The sequence below is a fragment of the Ranitomeya variabilis genome, chromosome 8 (assembly GCF_051348905.1).
Source record: "Ranitomeya variabilis isolate aRanVar5 chromosome 8, aRanVar5.hap1, whole genome shotgun sequence".
Lineage (NCBI taxonomy): Eukaryota > Metazoa > Chordata > Amphibia > Anura > Dendrobatidae > Ranitomeya > Ranitomeya variabilis.
This window is the reverse complement of record NC_135239.1, coordinates 103,054,305-103,077,139: the sequence shown is the minus strand read 5'-3', so window position 1 is coordinate 103,077,139 and position 22,835 is coordinate 103,054,305. Positions and strand designations below refer to the sequence as shown.

At 43.4% G+C, this 22,835-nt stretch overlaps 1 protein-coding gene across 2 annotated transcripts in view; it reads left to right on the top strand.

Moving 5' to 3' along the window:
• Nucleotides 1-14,553: 14,553 nt before the first annotated feature.
• C8H1orf21 (chromosome 8 C1orf21 homolog) overlaps nucleotides 14,554-22,835 on the top strand; it is a 230,918-nt gene continuing 222,636 nt past the window's right edge. The window contains exon 1 of one of the 2 annotated variants that reach the window (XM_077278794.1): nucleotides 14,554-14,762. The gene's annotated coding sequence lies outside the window, so the exon portion shown is untranslated. The remainder of the gene's footprint in view (nucleotides 14,763-22,835) is intronic. The other variant, XM_077278793.1, reaches the window with a different exon arrangement.

Sequence of the window (22,835 nt, the reverse complement as noted above, 5' to 3'; positions counted from 1 at the left end):
GACTGGAAGGCTATGTCAGTCTCAAGTTGGGGCTGTCGTGGTATTCATGGGGATTCCCTGCCTGTGTCTATTGCTTCTTCTACGCCTTCGGAAGTTCCGGAGTATTTGTCTGATTATCAGGATGTCTTCAGTGAGTCTGAGTCCAGTGCACTGCCTCCTCATAGGGACTGTGACTGTGCTATAGATTTGATCCCAGGCAGTAAGTTTCCTAAGGGAAGACTGTTTAATCTGTCGGTACCTGAACATACCGCTATGCGTTCATATATCAAGGAGTCTCTGGAGAAAGGACATATTCGTCCGTCTTCTTCCCCTCTTGGTGCGGGATTCTTTTTTGTGGCAAAAAAGGACGGATCTTTGAGACCTTGTATTGATTATCGGCTTTTAAATAAGATCACTGTCAAATTTCAGTATCCTTTACCGCTGTTGTCTGACTTGTTTGCCCGGATTAAGGGTGCCAAGTGGTTCACCAAGATAGACCTTCGTGGTGCGTACAACCTTGTGCGCATTAAGCAAGGTGATGAATGGAAAACCGCATTCAATACGCCCGAAGGTCATTTTGAGTACTTGGTGATGCCTTTTGGGCTCTCCAATGCGCCTTCAGTTTTTCAGTCCTTTATGCATGACATTTTCCGGAAGTATCTGGATAAATTTTTGATTGTTTATCTGGATGATATTTTGGTTTTTTCTGATAATTGGGATACGCATGTGGAGCAGGTCAGGTTGGTCTTTAAAATTTTGCGTGAAAATTCTTTGTTTGTCAAGGGCTCAAAGTGTCTCTTTGGTGTACAGAAGGTTCCCTTTTTGGGGTTCATTTTTTCCCCTTCTGCTGTGGAGATGGACCCAGTCAAGGTCCGAGCTATTCTTGATTGGACTCAGCCCTCGTCAGTTAAGAGTCTTCAGAAGTTCTTGGGCTTCGCTAACTTCTACCGTCGTTTTATTGCTAATTTTTCTAGCATTGTGAAACCTTTGACGGATATGACCAAGAAGGGCTCCGATGTAGCTAACTGGGCTCCTGCTGCCGTGGAGGCTTTCCAGGAGTTGAAACGCCGGTTTACTTCGGCGCCTGTTTTGTGCCAGCCTGACGTCTCACTTCCCTTTCAGGTTGAGGTGGATGCTTCGGAGATTGGGGCAGGGGCCGTTTTGTCGCAGAGAGGCCCTGGTTGCTCTGTTATGAAACCTTGTGCCTTTTTCTCTAGGAAGTTTTCGCCTGCCGAGCGAAATTATGATGTGGGCAATCGGGAGTTGTTGGCCATGAAATGGGCATTTGAGGAGTGGCGTCATTGGCTCGAGGGTGCTAAGCATCGTGTGGTGGTCTTGACTGATCACAAAAATCTGATGTATCTCGAGTCTGCTAAACGCCTTAATCCGTGACAGGCCCGCTGGTCATTGTTTTTCTCCCGCTTTGATTTTGTTGTCTCGTATTTACCAGGTTCAAAGAATGTGAAGGCCGATGCTCTTTCTTGGAGCTTTGTGCCTGATGCTCCTGGAGTCGCTGATCCTGTTGGTATTCTTAAAGATGGAGTTATCTTGTCAGCTATTTCTCCGGATCTGCGACGTGTGTTGCAGAGATTTCAGGCTGATAGGCCTGAGTCTTGTCCACCTGACAGACTGTTTGTCCCGGATAAGTGGACCAGCAGAGTCATTTCCGAGGTTCATTCCTCGGTGTTGGCAGGTCACCCGGGAATTTTTGGCACCAGAGATCTGGTGGCCAGGTCCTTTTGGTGGCCTTCCTTGTCAAGGGATGTGCGGTCATTTGTGCAGTCCTGTGGGACTTTTGCTCGAGCTAAGCCTTGCTGTTCTCGTGCCAGCGGTTTGCTCTTGCCCTTGCCTGTCCCGAAGAGACCTTGGACACATATCTCCATGGATTTCATTTCTGATCTTCCGCTATCTCAGGGCATGTCCGTTATCTGGGTGATATGTGATCGCTTCTCCAAGATGGTCCATTTGGTTCCTTTGCCTAAGCTGCCTTCCTCTTCCGATCTGGTTCCTGTGTTTTTCCAGAACGTGGTTCGTTTGCACGGCATCCCTGAGAATATTGTGTCAGACAGAGGATCCCAGTTCGTTTCCAGGTTCTGGCGATCCTTTTGCAGTAGGATGGGCATTGATTTGTCGTTTTCGTCTGCTTTCCATCCTCAGACTAATGGACAGACGGAGCGAACCAATCAGACTTTGGAGGCTTATTTGAGGTGTTTTGTCTCTGCTGATCAGGACGATTGGGTGACATTCTTGCCGTTGGCTGAGTTTGCCCTTAATAATCGGGCTAGTTCCGCCACCTTGGTTTCGCCTTTTTTCTGCAACTCTGGTTTCCATCCTCGCTTTTCTTCGGGTCATGTGGAGCCTTCTGACTGTCCTGGGGTGGATTCTGTGGTGGATAGGTTGCAGCAGATCTGGAATCATGTGGTGGACAACTTGAAGTTGTCACAGGAGAAGGCTCAGCGCTTTGCCAACCGCCGCCGCGGTGTGGGTCCCCGACTACGCGTTGGGGATTTGGTTTGGCTTTCTTCCCGCTTTGTTCCTATGAAGGTCTCCTCTCCCAAATTTAAACCTCGTTTTATTGGGCCTTACAAGATATTGGAAATCCTTAATCCTGTATCTTTTCGTCTGGATCTTCCTGTGTCGTTTGCTATTCACAATGTATTTCATAGGTCCTTGTTGCGGCGGTACATTGTGCCTGTAGTTCCTTCTGCTGAGCCTCCTGCTCCGGTGTTGGTTGAGGGCGAGTTGGAGTACGTGGTGGAGAAGATCTTGGATTCTCGCCTCTCCAGGCGGAGGCTTCAGTACCTGGTCAAGTGGAAGGGCTATGGTCAGGAGGATAATTCCTGGGTGGTCGCCTCTGATGTTCATGCGGCCGATTTAGTTCGTGCCTTTCATGCCGCTCATCCTGATCGCCCTGGTGGTCGTGGTGAGGGTTCGGTGACCCCTCACTAAGGGGGGGGTACTGTTGTGAATTTGCTTTTTGCTCCCTCTAGTGGTTACTAGTTTTTTGACTCTGGTTTTTCTGTCATTCCTTTTATCCGCACCTGGGTCGTTAGTTAGGGGTGTTGCTATATAAGCTCCCTGGACCTTCAGTTCAATGCCTGGCAACGTAGTTATCAGAGCTAGTCTGCTGTGCTCTTGTCTACTGATCCTGGTTCCAGTTATATCAGCTAAGTCTTCCTTTTGCTTTTTGCTATTTGTTTTGGTTTTGTATTTTTGTCCAGCTTGTTCCTAATCTATATCCTGACCTTTGCTGGAAGCTCTAGGGGACTGGTGTTCTCCCCCCGGACCGTTAGACGGTTCGGGGGTTCTTGAATTTCCAGTGTGGATTTTGATAGGGTTTTTGTTGACCATATAAGTTACCTTTCTTTATTCTGCTATCAGTAAGCGGGCCTCTCTGTGCTAAACCTGATTCATTTCTGTGTTTGTCATTTCCTCTTACCTCACCGTCATTATTTGTGGGGGGCTTCTATCCAGCTTTGGGGTCCCCTTCTCTGGAGGCAAGAAAGGTCTTTGTTTTCCCCTACTAGGGGTAGCTAGATTCTCCGGCTGGCGCGTGTCATCTAGAATCAACGTAGGAATGATCCCCGGCTACTTCTAGTGTTGGCGTTAGGAGTAGATATATGGTCAACCCAGTTACCACTGCCCTATGAGCTGGATTTTTGTATTCTGCAGACTTCCACGTTCCTCTGAGACCCTCGCCATTGGGGTCATAACACACAGGTCCGCGGAGTGATTACATTAGATGACACAGCGAGGCGGGATCTTGGCCAGCGCAGCCGCACAGGCGCAGCCAGCCTGACACCAAATGATGTCAGAAGATGGGCAGCGCAAAATGTGTGCATGGACAAGGGCTAACATAACAGCGCAGGCTCCGGGACAGATTCAAACAACGCTGAGGAGGCGGCGCACGGCGCCAAGGGGGTAAGAATGACAGCTGTGCTGCGTCACATGACAAAGGAAAGTCCCTCCAACCGGACGGTTTAACGGTGTGAGGGGACACATTTCATAAGTGTCAAGTTCAGCGTTTGCAAGGACCATAATTAAAAGAGCTAAGTTTACCTTTTCCAGCATTAGTGCTGTACAATATGGCTCTTTCAGCTACAAACTCCTGGGGGGGGGGGTGGTTAAAGGTCCCCTTTCAACTTGCTCCAGTGCAGGCTTCGGCCTACACTATGCTCCTCCTGCTGACCCTGGGCTCTAACACCGCCAGTTGGCGCCCAGATGTGCCTCGCTGCACAGAGAAAAACACCAGCCAATGTGTCAGTGGGGTTCAGCAACACCAGCTGTACCCTTGCTGTGTAGCCGGCAACGTGTCCTGCAACAGCCACGCAGACACAACAGACCTAAAGCTGCCGCCAGTGCAGGCTTCGGCCTACACTCTGCTCCCTCTCCTCCTGCTGACCCTGGGCTCTAACACCGCCAGTTGGGGCCCGGTACTGCTAGCTGCACAGAGAAAAACACCAGCCAATGTGTCAGTGGGGTTCAGCACCGCCAGCTGTTCCCCTGCTGTGTAGCCGGCAACGTGTCCTGCAACAGCCACGCAGACACAAGAACTGAAATTGAAGGGAACCTGTCCCCCCTCCCCCAGGTGTTTGTATGTTTTACAGCCACCTTGTACAGCAGTAATGCTGCATGTGTGCAAGGTGGCTCATAAACTTATTCTCCTTGCACACGTGGAACAGAACACGTCTACAATGTGTCCCCTGAGACCATTAAAACGTCCCTGAGGTGTGACTTTCCTTTGTAATGACACGCAACAACCCCCTTGGTAGCACAGCCCTTCTTCTGACATCATTGTTTGGCTGGCTGCGCCTCTGCGGCCGCCCTGCCCGACACAACGCCCCTTGGTGTCTTATTTATTTTGACTGCGAGGGTGTGATTGACGGGCATGAGCAGTGCATATCTTAGCCAGGCTGTCACTCAGCTCCTTCCGCCTTCTTCAGACTGTGCGGCTTCATGGCCGTGGCATGCGATAAGGGATCAGCTGACGCCGCACAGTCTGTAGCAGGTGTAAGGACGCGAGCGAGAGGCAAACATATGTACTGCGCCAGGCCATGAATCCCAGCCCCGCAGTGTGAAACACTGTAAAGACACTGCGGGGCTGGGATTCATGGGCATCGCGAACCGCACCAGCCGATATGAAATGATGTCAGAAGACGGGCAGCGCATGGCCAAGGGATAACGCAACAACGCAGACTCCTGTACAGCAAAATGCGATGCTCAGGAGGCCGCGCCCAGCACCAAGGTGGTATTTTTGCCAGCTGTGCTGCGTCTCATTACAAAGGGAACTCCCGCCTCCAAGACAGATTGTATAAGGGCCAAAATGTTGTACGTGTTTCATTCAGCTTGTGCAAGGAACAAAATTAAAAGAGCAACCTTATGACTTGTGCGGCACTACTGCTGCATAAGGCATGGCTCTTCTAGTTTGTAACACCTGAGGGGGGGTTAAAGGTTACCTTTAAAATTGGTTCAATTAGGCTTCGGCCTACACTCTGCTCCCTCTCCTCCTGCTGACCCTGGGCTCTAACACCGCCAGTTGGGGCCCGGTACTGCTAGCTGCACAGAGAAAAACACCAGCCAATGTGTCAGTGGGGTTCAGCACCGCCAGCTGTTCCCCTGCTGTGTAGCCGGCATCGTGTCCTGCAACAGCCACGCAGACACAAAGCTGCCGCCAGTGCAGGCTTCGGCCTACACTCTGCTCCCTCTCCTCCTGCTGACCCTGGGCTCTAACACCGCCAGTTGGGGCCCGGTACTGCTAGCTGCACAGAGAAAAACACCAGCCAATGTGTCAGTGGGGTTCAGCACCGCCAGCTGTTCCCCTGCTGTGTAGCCGGCAACGTGTCCTGCAACAGCCACGCAGACACAACAGACCTACAAATGCCTCCAGTGCAGGCTTCGGCCTACACTCTGCTCCCCCTGCTGACCCTTTGCTCCAACACCGCTAGTTGGGGCTCTAGGAAGACAAGCTTGAATAGGTCCCCATCCTGGTTCCAGCACCGTTAGCTGGTTCCGGGCAGAGCCTTTGGCTTAGGTGCCTCCCTCTGGGTATCCGAGTTCCACCAACGTCAGGTGGTCCTTGGTAGTGCTTTCAGGCACGGGTACCTCCTGCTTAGTAACCGGGTTCCAGTAACGTCAGCTGGTCCTCGGTAGTTCCATTGGCTCTTGGACCTTCGGGTAGCCTTCCGAGTTCCAGTTCCATCAGCTGTTTCTCTGCATTTTCTCAGCCTTCTTGTACCTTCTGCTACATTTCCAAGTTCAAGACCCTAAAGACGACGACCCGGAAGACCACCCCTAAGATGACGACGACACCAGAGACGACAACCACTGAGATGACGACGACCCTGGAGACGATGACCCTGAAGACCACCCCGATGACGACCCCGGAGACGACGACCCTGGAGACGACGACGACCTGGAAGACCGAGAAGCAGAAGATCAAGAGGCTGCAGAACAAAGAGCAGAAGAACATTAAGCATAAGACTAAATATCAGAGCAAAAGATATTATCTAAATTATAAGCAGAAGAAGACTAAGCAGTGTATGGGGGTGAGTCCGTTCCTCCTCGTGGTGCCCCTGGATAAAGCCTGATGCTGCAGGCCAAACTGAACGCGGACAAATGTAACTGTTTTGTGACAGGCAGAACGGAAGGTGTAATCTTCAAACTTTTATAGATAACAACTACGGGAATGCCTGTCACAAATAAGAATATGATGAAGAAGTTGAATATGAAGAAGATAATTGTAAAATAAAAAGAATATGAACAATGTAAAAAAAAAAATAATAGGTAGAAGATGAAGAAGAAGATGAATAAGGTGAAGAAGTTGATGTCAAAGAAGCTGATGATGAGGATAATGAAGAAGAAAGTGTGGGAGAAGTTAAAAAGAAGGTGAAGGGCGTGAAAGTAGTGAAACATCAATATCTGACAAAATAAAAAAAAAAATAACATAGTCAAAATCTTTCTAACGCCGAACGTCATAAAAAACAAAACAAAATCCTGCTATTCTATTAAATTGGGCTAAACCTCTGTGCCTTTAATGTCTCCGCCACCTCCCCCAATACATCCTACATTATTCTTAGTTGTTTTCCTTCATGTAGAATGAACCTACAAGTTAAGAAAGGGTTTATTTTAATTCCGATATTTTCGTCCCATTGACTTGCATTGGGATCGGGTATCGGTATCGGATTAGATCCGATACTTTGACGGTATCGGCCGATACTTTCCGATACCGATACTTTCCGATATCGGAAGGTATCGCTCAACACTAGTGTTAACCCCAAGTTGGGCAAGGATCTCACCTTTCAATTTCCCATAGTCCAGAGCATCGTCCCAACTGAGGTCCAAGTAGGCTTTCTGGGCATCTCCTGTCAGGAAGATGGCCACAACTTCAGCCCACTGGGAAAGCGCCAAGCTCTCCTGCTCTGCAGTGTGCTCGAAGATGGTGAGGAAGGCCTCCATGTCATCCTCAGGACCCATCTTCCTTAGCACTGACCAGACTTTGTACCGGGCCTCCAAACGGATTGAAGTCACTGGTGGGGCTGCCTCTTGCATAAATGTAAGGGGGTGCCACGCCTTTACCCCCTTAAAGGTTGTATAGTAAGTCATTCTGTTATCTATATAGCATTTTTCTACGTGTTAGATATGTACATATTCCATGTTACTGTATGCATATGTCAGTAGTGATAGGGTAAGTGTAGTACCCTAAATCTGACACTAGATGGGGCACAATATTTTACATAAGTATTTAGGAGGTTCTGGCTGTGTTAAGAGGAAAATGTCTTACGGTTGCTTGTATTCAGTAGGGGCCTAGCGCCTGTGTTGGGTGGACAGCTCTGCAATGTTAAGCAAGGTACCCAGCCATTCAGAGTCCAGATGGACAGAAGTGCAGCTGAAGCTGCAGTGTTACCACAGCTTGGGGCAGGAGCTTGAGAAGCGGTCCTTGACCAGTACAGAGACACAGGTCACTTGCCATGTGGCAGATGATCGCATGGGCTGATGCCCTCCGTTCCGGGGCAAAACAGACGAGGGAATCTCTGACGTAGTGAGCTCACACAGGGAGGATGCTGTGTTATCGCAAGAGGCGATACAACCTCGTAATGTACTGAAGGACGTAGGAGAAAGTGTAGGGGGAATGGAGAATGTGGACTGTATGGAACCTAATGCTGATGTTGTAACTGACAAGAATGTGCTGCGACAAGCAAAGAGTAAAGTTCTTCGTTTTAAGTTTGAGATGGACTCTGTCTCTTATTGTACAACCATGGAAGCAGCAGAACTTCAGCCTGCCCGATAGGAACCTGATGGTGCGGAAGATGAAGCAGAATGTAGGATGCAGAAGGGATATTGTGTTCATGTGAAGGGAGGCCAGGGTGCGCAACAGCCGCTAATCTCAGCCACGACTACGGCCCTGCCTCTCCCTCACATAGCAGCGATCTGCTGCATCAACAGGCAATTTCCCTGCTGCTGTTGCTGAAACTCCTGCTGCCACTGCTCTTGTTGTTGCTGAAACTGGAGCTGCTGCTGAATGAAGACTAACTGCTTCAAAAGCTCCTCCATCTTGTTGGCAGGTTTGGGCTTCAGTGCTGCAGGCCTAATAACCGACATGCAGCAGGCTTTGGGGTGCTTTGGGGCGCCTGTCGCTGCCTCACATTGACCATACGTTTCCTAGGATTGTTGGACTTGAGAATCGGTAAGAGAGATCATGGGTAATGACACTCCAGGAATATACTTTGTTTAAATTATAGTCCATAGTGTCCCTGTTAACCCCTTACATCTTTTTACTGACTTGAGATATAAGAGAATAGTATCCTCATACAGGTGACAATACAGCAGCTGTTGGCTGTCCACTATAGCTGACAACTTACTGCATTAACCAAGATCAGTGTTGGCATCGTCCATATCTTTTTAACCCCCTAGATACTGCTGTCAATAGTGACTACATCACATAAAGGGATAACAGAGTGTGGGGGCTTCTTTATCCCCATCGGTACCCTGAGATCATGATTGTGTAGTCCTGATCTTTGCCATGGCAATTCATGACCAAATAGTTGCCTTAAGGTACCTTCACACTTAGCGACGCTGCAGCGATACAGACAACGATGCCGATCGCTGCAGCGTCGCTGTTTATTCGCTGTTTGGTCGCTGGAGAGCTGTCACACAGACAGCTCTCCAGCGACCAACGATGCCAAAGTCCCCGGGTAACCAGGGTAAACATCGGGTTGCTAAGCGCAGGGCCGCGCTTAGTAACCCGATGTTTACCCTGGTTACCAGCGTAAAATGTAAAAAAAACAGTACATACTTACATTCGCGTCCCCCGGCGTCCGCTTCCTGCACTGACTGAGCGCCGGCCCTAACAGCAGAGCGGTGACGTCACCGCTGTGCTGTACTTTCACTTTACGGCCGGCGCTCAGTCAGTGCAGGAAGCGGACGCTGGGGGACGCGAAGGTGAGTATGTACTGTTTGTTTTTTTTACATTTTACGCTGGTAACCAGGGTAAACATCGGGTTACTAATCGCGGCCCTGCGCTTAGTAACCCAATATTTACCCTGGTTACCATTGTAAAACATCGCTGGTATCGTTGCTTTTGCTGTCAAACACAACGATACACGGCGATCTGACGACCAAATAAAGTTCTGAACTTTAACCAACGACCAGCGATATCACAGCAGGATCCTGATCGCTGCTGCCTGTCACACTCAACGATATCGCTAGCCAGGGCGCTGCAACGTCACGGATCGCTAGCGATATCGTTTAGTGTGAAGGTACCTTTAGAGTCTGCAGGCTATATTAACTTGTTCAGACGTTAGTGACATTTAGGTGGTAACAATACAATTTTTCATTCCTGTTATGTAACTTTGCATTAATTCCTGAAAAGCTGAAGGGTTAATAAACACCCAGACGACAGTTTTCAATATGTCAAGGGATGTTGTTTTTAAAATGTATCATTTTGGGGGTTTTCCAATATATAGGACCCCCAAAGTCACTTCAAACCTGTATAGGTCCCTAAAAAAATATTTTGTAAATTTCCTTGGAAAAAGGAATTACTGCAACTACATTATTAAACCTCTTTAAATACTAACAAAATAAAATAGCATTTTATAAATGGTGCTGATTTAAAGCAGACATGAAGGCATGTTACTTATTAATGCTTTGCTATGGTATGACTATCTGGATTAAAGGGCTAATCATTCAAAGTTTGAAAATTGCTATTTTTTTACAGTTTTCTCAAATTTCTGATATTTTTTATAAATAAACACAAAACATATCGACCTAAACTTACCATTATCATAAAGTATAATGTGTCACGAAAAACAGTCTCAAAATCACTGGTATATGTTGAAGTGTTCCAGAGTTATTACCAAATAAGGTGATATTGGTCAGATTTCAAAAATTTGGACCTGTCACTAGGAGGTTAAACTTGGATTTTTCTGTTTTGTTAATGCTGTCCACCATGGATTTCAAATGTTTATTAATTTTTTTGGATAAATTATCTAAGTCCGGAGTGCCACTGAACTTGGTCAGACTTGTATTGACCTTGTCCACATCCTTCTTCAGATCTTGAAGTCTGATTTCTTCGAAAGACATAATGAGACATTTCATTTATCCGTTTGTTTGGACATTTATCCAAACCAATGAATGGACATTTGAATTCCTTGGAGGACAGCATTATCAAAATGAAAAAATCCAAATTTAACAGAGATATTATGGACTACAATTTAAACAAAGTATATTCCTGAGTGTCACTACCCATGATAACTCTCTTACCAGATCAATTCTCAAGTCCAACAATCCTAGGAAACATATAGACAGGTATCCTCAGAAGTCAGTCTCTTTTTCTTCCACAGACTGTAATGGTACTTATTATGACACTAACACCTCGTACCACAGTTCGGACACCAGATATGGTCGCACCCAGCCACAGTCAAAAAACGCAGATGGGGAAGGAAGGGTGGCAGGAGATTCAACCAAAGAAGAATGGAGGCATTATCCGACCAGGAACAGAAAAAAGAGACACTTCTATTAAAAGATAATCCTTCCCGTGTTATCGTGCTAACTCCTACTATCTTGTCTTCCACCCAAATCAAAGTCCTGGAGAGAGGTCTCAATTTTGTTCTGACTAAAACCTTTGATTTATTTCAAAAACTTAAAGATGTTAATAGGTTTACCAGACTTTTTACTGTCAAAAGAATTTTTTTTACCGATGATTCAACTTGCAATAATGAAAATACTTGTGGATCTTCTCCTGTTGATATTTTCACCTTGTCTGTGAGACAGCATAATGCTGTTCTCACTTTAACATTGTTACAAGACATTGCCTCTAGCTCTCATTTTGTGCAGGATAAAGATGTCATTGTTATGCCTAATAATTCTACTTACTATCTTTTACAGTCCCGAGTTCCTGCCATTGATTTGTTCCAAACATTGGTGGAGAGGGATTTACTTACACATTTCTTCCTTCAGATCCTACCGAAACCTTCAAATACACCTTATCCTAGGTATTGGGGAAAGGTATGTCTTTGAGGGTCATCGATAATAAATTACACAGATGGTTGTTAGTAGATCATCCTATCATGCCCATATTTCAAGGACTACTTAAAACTCACAAGGGAGTATTTCTTCCGACTAATTATTTAAGGCATTGGGTCTTTAAATGAAAATTTGAGTCCATGGGTTGACGACCACCTACAACCACTAGTCATCAGGGCTCCTGGGTACCTCAAGGACACAACCTCTGTTCTTAATGTCTTTGACAATTTCTTTGGAATGATGACTATTGGTTCACGTCCTTTGATGTTGTGAACTTCTATTTCACCATTCCCCATCACCTTGCTATTTCAGCCACTCACCACTATCTCACCAACTATAGCCGGTATCCTCCCAATCTTAAACAATTTATCATTTTGGCACTTCAATATTTACTTCACCATAATTTCTTCATGTTTAATTCCAAGTTTTATTTACAGATGTTAGGTGCTTCAATGGGCTTGAGGTTCTCACCATCCCTTGCAATTTTATCCATGTCCTGGTAGAAGGAAGAATTGATTTTCTCCACCAACAGTCTGTTCTATAATGATTTATTATGGTTTGGGAGATACATTTTCTTTATACATCAATTCTAATAACCACAACTTAAAATTTACAGTCAATGGCCCTTCTAAAGAAATTTCCTTCTTGAATATTAAATTGTCCAGCAATTCAGTCACACAGAAAGTGGATACATTCCTGTTTCGCAAACAGGTTACTGGTAATACTGTTTTGCATCATTCTAGTTCCCTCCCTTCCCATACTATTTGAGCCATACCTTTTGGTGAATTCAATCGGGCTAAACACATTTGTTCCACTTCTACATAATTTATCAAAGAAAATGCTATAGTCTGCAAACGCCTCATTGACAGAGGCTACAATACTCAAGAAATCAAACGAGCTTTCAATACTGTTGCTAATAGACCCAAACCTTCTTTAAGTGCTACTGCATCTTTACCTCATGTGAACAATGTCCAACCAAGCCTAGCATTTTCTACCCCCTACAGCCCCCAGTTCTATCAAATCAGCAGCATTATTTGCAAATATTTACCTGTCACCTCACCAGCCAAGATGATATCCTGAACACTATCACTAAGCAAGGTTGCAGATGTGTTGCCAAGAGGGGACTCACCCTTGACCACATGTTATCTCTTAGCCTATTAAAGAATCATAGCTCTTCTTCCACCTGGCTCTCTATAAAGGGTTTCCACAAATGTGGGGGAATAGGTGTAATGTATGTCAATATGTCCTTAAAAGAGCAAAATCTTTTCCTATTACATCCACAATTAATCACACTATGATGTCCTTTATCAACTGTGACACCAATCATGTGGTATATTGTATTAGATGTCTGCAGTGTCAAATTAGTTATATCGGCAATCTTAAAAACAGAATCGCAGAGCATATATCTAATGTCAACTGCAACAATAGTTCTTATTCCGGAGTGACTATGCATTTTGTGTGCACCCACAAAGGTGATCTTTCATAATTTGCATTTTTAGGGCTAGAAAAAGTAGATTCCCTGTTAAGGCTAGGGCCTGGAAAAGAACGAGAGGCGTATTGGATATTGCGGTTGGACACTAAGTTCCCCAACGGAATGAACTTTAAAAATGATTTGTTTTATATTTACTAATGGTATGCTGCACTTGTAGTTCATTTGTCATGTTGTGATCACCTGTTGTATATGATATGTAAGCATTGTTACACAGCACATTATACTCATCTATGGAATTGAGTGATTCCATAATTTTTCCCTATGCTTGGTTAAAAAAGTCACCATTACTGACTACCACATTTTTTGCTCTTGATTTCTTTTAGTGTTTCTTAAAGCCAGAAAGTTGCCATTTGAATTGACTTTAGTTTTGTGCCATGTCTGTGATCTGCTTTTATTCTACAAAATTAAACAACTGAATGAACATCCTCCAAGGCTGGTGATTCCATAATTTTTGCCAGGGGTTGTAGTATGTTGTTGTGTATTGTAAGCTTGATTACTCTTCCTGGGGTTAAGAACACACAATAGTATTTTCTCTCATCCAAGATAATAGGGTCAACTATGCAAATCACACTCTGATCGGAGTTTGATCAGAGTGTGATTTTTTTCCGAAACCGGTTGTGTCCAAGAAAAAGATCAGACGTGTGCAGTCCCATAGACTAACATTGGTGTCAGTGCAATCTCATGCTTTGTCGGGATTGCTGTCAGACCAAAAATACAGTCATGCGCACGAGCCCCAACAGCTCCAATTTTTTTCCTTGGACAGAACCGGTCGAAGGAAAAATTGCAGCATGCCTGAGTTTGATGTGATAGTTGACTCACACTTGGCCTTACAAGTCAATGAGTCAGTGAAACCTCCGGACTTTACTTGGATGACACCTGGGTGTAGTCCGATTTCCACAAACTGACAGAATGGAGAAGATAGAGAATTTTTTTTCTTCATCTTTTCCTCATCTGAGAGAATCTGATTACACTATGCTGACACTGGGATCAGAGTGTTGTTTACATAATCCTCCAGATTCACTGAGATGACAGAATATACGCTCGTGTGACCCTAGCCTTAATAAAAGTAATTGTCATAGGAGATTATTTTATAATATTATCCTGTCCACCATTAACGATATTTAATAGATCAAGTGTGTGGATAATAATGGAACAGTTGGGTCCTATAAAGGTACTGCATTGCCCATTAAATATAATGTCAATGAAGGTCGGTGTCAGTAATACATCATATTAGTCACAAAACACAGATGTGACAATTTTCAATGATCTTTAGCTGTAACACTTGCTATACAAGAAGCATTCACATCTGCATATGTAATCAATGCAATATTGTAAAGGTTCTATACCCGGTGTAAATGTGTGCTGGTACTTGATGGCAGCCAGTGACAGGCTCCAGGGCTCCAGATCTCACCGCCAATGCCACTGCCAGCAGGCAAGGATAAGGAGAATTTCTGCCTTAAGCCACAGCTGTGTTTGTGCCTGAGCATTATGAAGGCCTGCTAGACCGGCTGTCTAAATGAGTAGCTGTCTCTCACCCCTCCCATCCCCTCCCTTTTTTCCTCTCTCCTGTTCTTTTTTTTCTCTTCTCTTTTCCTGCTGAGCGACTGCAAAAAGGAGCTTTTACGCTTCGGTTCAGCTGCGTTCGCCCTAACCGTGTATTCATCCCAACGTCATTGCTTCCTTTTTTTTTGCTCTCAAAAAAGAACTAAGTCGTTTAACGCAACAGCAGCAGCAGCAGCAGCAGCAGCATCATCATCATCATCGCTGGAAGGTAGGGGAGGTAGAGCTGAAGTCACTGTCAATGGGAAGACAGGAATAATTCCTGCTGTGATTTCTATTGCGTGCTGCTTCTTTCTGTGTGGGTTACAGGCCCGCAGTCCGCCGTCAGACGGAGACGGGCTCCTCGCACAGCCCTGCTCTGCTCTATTTATAGCCGCTTGTTTAGGAGCCTCCATATTTCTTATACTCTTCATTTACCTGAACTGTTGGGAATTATTTTGCTGGTCAATATGTTTTTTTTTTTTTTCATATTTGCTTTAACAATTATTTTCATACAGGAATTGATTGCCCCCCACAGCTTAATGTCACGCAGGTTTCTGTTACTCCAGAATTTTCTTTGCACTTTCTAGGATCTGAGTTCCCTTCTCACTGTGGTGTTCTCGCTCCTCCACCTTTCTCCAGATAGTTGATAGTTGAACTTTGTGCTTTGTGTCGGCTCCTTGTATAGTATAATGTCATCATATTCTGGGTGTGGATGATGAGTTAACTGTATTATTGCCAGGGGCCATGAGTAGCTCCATAACTTCCCCTTTCCTTTATTTTTATGATAAATCGTAGACTCTCCTCTTCCTGAATTTGCAGCATGACTACTAATGAAATGTCTTTGAATAATGGGAATTTCCTGTTGGGCAATGTATTGTTTGTTATGTGCACTATAATAGCCGTGTAAATTGTGTTGGGAAATATTACGCTGCATTGTGGAAGTAGTGGTGACTGGCTGCACAACGGTCCATGGATGTTATTCTTCGCTCCTGGGACATGGCTTCTACTTCTGAGCCCTCTGGCATTTCCCAAGATGAATTGTCTTTTATTGACCACAGTACAATAGGGCAGAGGGTGAACACTAATGAACTCTTCCTCTGTGAGGGCTGATTACCAAGATCACACTCTGATGGCTGCCAATGCAATATACACCCACTGCAGGACCACTGCACATATTCAGGGCCGTTAGTATAATGGGATTTACCACCAGGTTGTTTTTAAAGAAATGTAGGACTTGATAGATGAGTTACTATTAGGGCACAGTCAGACGGCCATAGAAATCGGACCGAGATCGGACCGCAGTTCTTGGACTGGTTGTTTTGCTCTCCCAACCCGAGCGTGTATGTCAGGAGGGCCGCCGGCCATTCCGTGCTCTGCGGTCCAACCTCACTCTAATTTATAAGGCCCTCTGACTGGGTCTTAACACAATATTATATATAAATCATCACCTTTCAGTATAGGGGTAAACGTGGACCTGGGGAAATATATATGTCTGCCAAATTAGGTTTAATTGTACCAGTAAAATGTTTTTCCATTCTATGAGATATTTGATGCCCCTTTAGCAATATTATTATTATACAAAAAAAACCCTGTTTGGGAAAGAAGAACAGACAAATCGCGGCGCCCTAAGTGCGTAAACACAATATTATAGTCTTTAAAGGGTGCACAATTCTATGCACTCACCTGATAAAAGACTGAAATGGCTTTGGATTATGTATCCTCAAAATTCCCTCTGAGATACTTTTCAATATACAGGGCTTGCAGCTTGCCTCGGGTGGATCCAAGTGAAAGAGCCAGAGTAAGGCTCACACAGGATGAGTAATTCAAGAAATTGTATATTTCATAACTGAATGATGGTTTCTAAAGCATTGCTTTAGAAACCATCATTCAGTTATGAAATATAAAAATATGAAATATCATCTTTGAATGTGAGCCCTGGGAAGCGCTGCCATTCATGGGCTGGATGTGCTTTTCTTGAAATATTATTATTATGCCATAATGAAATGGGCGCCAGTGTGACCACAGCATTGTTCCTGAAGGATAAATAGTATTATTTTTTAGCTATGTGATAAATATGATGCGAGACACCTTCACAACTTCTGGGAACAAGGGAATATATATAAGGTGCTTACAGAATAGACAAAGAATGTAGTGATTAACAGTGTTTCTTTGGGGGAAATTTATCATTTGTGATATTTTTGAAGAAAATTTTGCCAGACACAATATTGACATAATTTCTAGCAAATGCATCAAATGTTGCACGGAGGTTGACAAATTTGCCTCATCTTTTCATATGTCTACAGATGTTTCTTTAATTGTGATGCCCACCTACTGGACTGAGAGAGCACAACATTTTAAAAAGATCGCATTCATGAATGTAAAATAGAAACTGACAGCTGATATATGCTGCCTTATCCATAAGCAGCATTTCAAAGAAAAGCATACTTTAAAATCCACCGGGGAGCAAGCCGCACGGGAGACTAAACGCACAGGCGGATCCCAGGCTGCTTCTCTCAGGTCTTTCCTTTCACATACAGGAGAGACCTGTCACTCAAAGGGAGCAGGCAGAGAGAGTGGCCAGAGACCCGCCTGTCCTATTAGACTCCCGCAGAGTTCGGTCCTCGGCGGCTTTTAAAGTATGATTTTCTCTGAAATGCCGCAGAGTCAAACATTTATGTCTGAAATCAGCCAGTGCCTATTACATGCTTCCCGTGGCTCAGGCAGCATGTATCAGCTGTCAGGTTCCCGTTAAGTTTACTTTTCACTCCAACTTTACAAATCGAGATGGAACAAATGTTTATTAAATGTAGCCACCAGCAAAATGGGGAACTTCTTGAAGACCGTTTTGCGTTCGTGTTGCCAAATTTATCTGTGTCACAAATTGTTTCACAAATTTAGCATCTCTTCAAATATAACACTTCAGTAAAGAAAGGATAAAAAATTGAAAAAAACATCTCAATACAGAAGTGAGTATTGAAACTTTTTAAAAAGCAGGAATTCATAAATTTTCTCTACCATGCCTACTTACCCACCCTCGTTTTATAAAAGCCAAAGGAGGTGTAAAATTGAAAAATATTCCAATTTTGGGTGCAAAAGCAACATGTGACAAATTGTGACTTTTTGATGCCAGAAAATGCCACGATATATTCCCAACTCCCTCTCATCATTATTTTGGAATGGCATGAAGAGTGGCACAGTTTTTGAACAGCGCTAAACTTAAATTTGCTGTTTTTTTGTCAAGTGGGTCTTTATCAGAGCCAGGGACCACTCAATAGTCCACTGAGACTGGGTAGGCTTGGCTGTTGGCTTTTGTTTGTCCTTCAGGGTTTCTTTAAGGGGAGTCTGTCAGCACAACTGACTTTTGAAATCAAGCACTTGATGCACACATGGTGTGTCCAGTTCAGTGCCCCTTCTCACATCCTTATTTTCAATACATCTCTGCCCTTCTTCCTTGATTGGAATCTCTGGCTTTATGGAGCCAGAGAATAACAGGGATAGATGGAAAACAAGTAGTTGGAGGTGCACTAATCTGCATGAGTGCCTGTGCTTGGTTTGGACAGTTATTTTGTGCTGACAAACTCAATTTAAATCCTCAGGGGAGGTACTACTACACCCTATTCTCAGGATGTTACACCTACCAGGTATTTGTTTGGTTTCGCTACCCACTCTGGGTGGTACTGGATGCCCTTATTACTACAACATCACTGCCTATTACTGAATTGATATCAAACATCCTCAGCAGAGATTGTGCTGACTGCGGGTCGCCAATTCTCAGACCCCCATGTGGTCATAGTTTTCAGGAATCCTTCACGGAGGAGGATTTACTTCTATATCCTCCTTAAATTAACATGAGCACCTTATTCTTGTCCCATTGTATCCTTCCACAGAAATAAAAGTCTTGCAAAGTTCAGTACTACACAGAATTGTTTCATCCATCTCAACTGCCTATCTGGGGCAATACTTTGATCATGCTGCGTCGTATTTCTGTGGCACTGATCCGTCTTTGTTATCCCAGCACATTATCACTCCATTCAGCTACCAATGGCTCCTCAACAGACAACTTCAAGATTAGTCTTTATCGCAGTTGGGCCAAAAGGCTCAGCATACCAGTCATAGATCCAGCCAAAATAAAAGAGGAAGCCCAATTAAATACATATAATTTATTTAAATATATCAAAATAATGAATTTATTACAATTATACATAGAGTTATATATAGAAAAGGAAGAATATGAGTGCATTGTATGAGATTACCAAATAAAAAATTACAAATGGAAGATGAACCATGATGAAAGTATGGTCACTCACCAAACAAATCCCTCACTATAAAGGCTAAAGCCAATACCAATCTGCAAAATTCTATATGAACATATAATACTATATTCTATAATCCAACAACAAAAAATTATAATAACCAAAGAAGCATATAAAAATCTAGCACTTAAAAATAGACTGCATATTAATAGATAATATGAATTGTATAATGTATATAAATATGTAAAATATGAGGCCCAAAAAACACAAAACACTAAGTATCATTGTGCATTCAATGAATTATGCAGAATAAGAATAGCTTACTCTAATCAGCTGGAATATGGATAGTCACAAACACTCAATGGAATTACCTACTGTAAGCTCCTATGAATGCCTTCAATACCTTGTGACATAGTAATCCTAGTATGGTTGTGCGTTTCCCCACTCTATGGACTTCATGTTGTCGCTTTCATAGGTCACACTAGGTCTCTTTAATTATGGTTCCATATTCTAAACTGGCACCAAACACCGCCCCTAAATAACTCCGTCTTCTCATCTCTTCTGTGGCACAACATTTCAGGCAAGGTCTTCAACATAGCCCCTAACTAACATAGGTCTTTAATAGTATTAAGTTAGGAAGAGAGCAAAAAAAAAGAGGTTAATACCTCATGTAATTGGGTTGGGTCAACATCAGGATATTGGGGTCAACAAGGGTCTATTTACATTTATTTTGGTAGCTACAGTATTTATATCCCAAATATGGGTTCCATTGCTGCTGCCTGGTGTAAAAGTGCAGGATGACTAGTCGCAGACTAATGGACCTAGGGATGCATCAGTAGAGCTTGAAGAAGCTTATGGCTTTAGAGAAAGTAAACCTTTAGGAGCTGCTAAATAACTAAATGGATTGTCCAGCAGTGCCCAACAATGTTATTTTCTGAAAACCAGAATCATCTACAATAATATTGGCCTTCTCAAATGAGCTTAAGGGTTATTTTTGGCCCTGTAAACTCCTTGACCCAAGTGCGACTTTGACCACTGCACCCACTATAGTTACGCGAAGGCCTACACTGGCATCACTTGTGTTCTGGACCTATAGTGACACTTTTACCTGCGCCTGCAAGCTGGTAACCAGTCCTGCTGCTCAACTACTTGGCCAGGGGTCACTGATGCTGCATAGTTAGCCTGACATACCATTACAGCTGGTGCACTTAGCTAAGCTTTTATTCTCCAGGGAAAAAGATCAAATAGCCCTGTATTTAAATACCTTGTCCAAGACAGTACTTTTTAGATTCCCCCAGGCACTAGGGCCTGTGACATATAATAACACTGCATATGCACTAAAGGATTTTCATATTCAATGCTTAGCTATTTCTAAACCGCACACATAAAGAAACATACCTTAATAGGGTTTTACAGGATCGCATATTAATGACCTTAAGCAATCAATATTAATTAGTGAAGATGCAATTCTCAAACCTCCAGCCAATTAAATATTTGAAGGGACTTTGTCATTCATATAAGTAGTGCAGCCTCTTAAAACAGTAGTTTTACTTGTCGTCTATTTACAGTAGTTTGTGATAGTATTCACCCCCTTGACTTTTTACCTGTTTTGTTACATTCCAACTGTGTTTAAATATGTTTGTAATTCAATTTGTGTGTGATGCATCAGCACTAAATAGTCTGATTTGGTGAAGTTAGAAAAATATAGGCATAAATTAAATTTATGGGATCAAATAACTAAAAATTGGCATGTGCATATGTATTCACCCCTTTTGCAATGAATTCCCTAAAATTTTCTGGTGCAATCAATTACCTTCATAAGTCACATACTTAATGAAAGGAAGTCCACCTGTGTGCAATCTAAGTGTCACATGGTCTGTCAGTATATACACACCTTTTCTGAAAGGCAACAAAGGCTGCAACGGCTGCAACATCATTAAGCAATAGGCACCACTAACCAAACAACACCATGACAAAAGACATCTCAAAACAAGTCAGGGACAAAGTTGTCAAGAAGTACAAGTCAGGCATGGGTTAAAAAAAATATCCCAATCTCTGATGATCCCCTGAAGCACCATCAAATCCATTATCATCAAATGGGAGGAATATGGTACCTAAACAAATCTGCCAAGAGAGGGCTGCCCTCCAAAACTCCCAACCCTGACAAAGAGGGAATTAATCAGACAGCACAGAGACCAACAGAGGTTCTTCGCTCTTATTAGAGGGGGAAACTGGAGACAGAAAAGGGGATTCGATTGTCACCAACACCCAACCCCAGTTTACCACCCCTCTCTAAAACAAATGATGAAGCAGATAACATTGGCAAGAGCCATCCTCACGCTGACATCATTTGCATCAACAACAATAATGACAATAAAGGGGAGTCTCCAGATTGTTCAGTAAATATCAGCTCACTTACCGTACATGAAACGACAGAACCGGACTCAATTTTTACTATGGTAATACAAGCCTCTTCTCCATCCCCATCTCCTACAATGTCTAATATCTCTTTTTAGTGATCGGTCCTACCAGGACACGTTACGGAGAAACCACTATAATACCTTTACTAACAAAACCACAAATCGCGTGGCTAGAGCCTCCCCCAAATACAATCCCACCGTGCCCCCCATCACAAAGTGCCATCACCAACCTTTTCCCACAGGTGGGCTCAACTCGAAAACGCAAAGGGGGTCCCAAGGAACAAGAGGAAGGGGTAGAAAATCGGGCAACAAAAAATCTGAAATACACTAAATCATCATTCTGTTTCTTTACCAATTAGTGAAGATGCACCTTCTCAATTAACATCGACTGTCGCCCATGGTGGATTATCTAATGGGTCCACTATAAAAAAATGTTTAATTTATCTAAGTATGTGCTGTCCTCCACTGAAATTGAGGTCCTTTCCAAGGGCCTTAGTTTCTGTCAGACACAAAATTTCAATCCATTTCAACTGTTTCTTGACCTTAACTCATTCACCAGAAAGTTAACCCTTGCACTACATTTTGTCCAACAGGAACGCACCTGTGGATCAAATGTCCACTTAACCCCTTCATTACCACCAGATAATGATACGTTTGTTCATAAAGATGTAGTCCCAACTTCTACTGTATGTTTAATCCCATTCATCATCGAGGGAACCACATTGACACATTTTTTGCATTAGTTGCAGAATAATTTAGGAACATCAATTGTTTCAATATTAACCGAAAAAATAAATGTCAAGCTAATAAGAAAACATATTGGTCGAACATCACACATGCAGAGAAAAAGACTTTGGAATCACTGAAGAAAAACTCAAATTTCGTGATTAGAGAAGCAGACAAGAGGGCAGAGTTGTGATCCAAAACAGGGAAGATTATTTAAATGAAGCATTCCGTATCTTGTCTGATGCAAAATATTATGAGAAACTAAATACCGATCCATCCATATTAAATATAAAAGAACATAGATTTCTTACCAACAAAGATCTAAATGTAGCATTTTATTACCACCTCCCGAAAGTCCACAGGGACACGAAAAATCCCTCGGGACGCCCGATAATTTCGGGGATTGGTTCCATGACATCACATTTATCACACTTTATTGACCTGTTTTTACAAGATATTGTTTTGGGATTACCCTCTTATCTTCAGGACTCCGCACAGTTCATCCAGGAATGTAAAGATATAGTATGGCAAGAGGGTTATTTTTTTTTTCACACTTGATGTAGTAGGTCTATATTCCAACATTGAGCACACACTGGGACTGGCAGCTGCGGATTTTTATCTGCAAGAAAACAAACAAATACCATCCTCACAGAGGGAGCTTTTACTAAAAGGTTTGGAATTTATTTTAAAACATAATTTTTTTTTCTTTTCAGGATGTACTCTATCTACAGAGGCTCGGGACAGCGATGGGGACGCGGGTCGCCCCAAGTGTCACTAATCTTTTCATGGGGTGATTTGAGTCCCTATTTGCGCTATCCGAGCCTTTTTTAAAAGAAAAAATTCTGCTTTATAAATGCTATATAGATGATCTGGTGATCCTATGGAAGATGTCCATAGAACAAG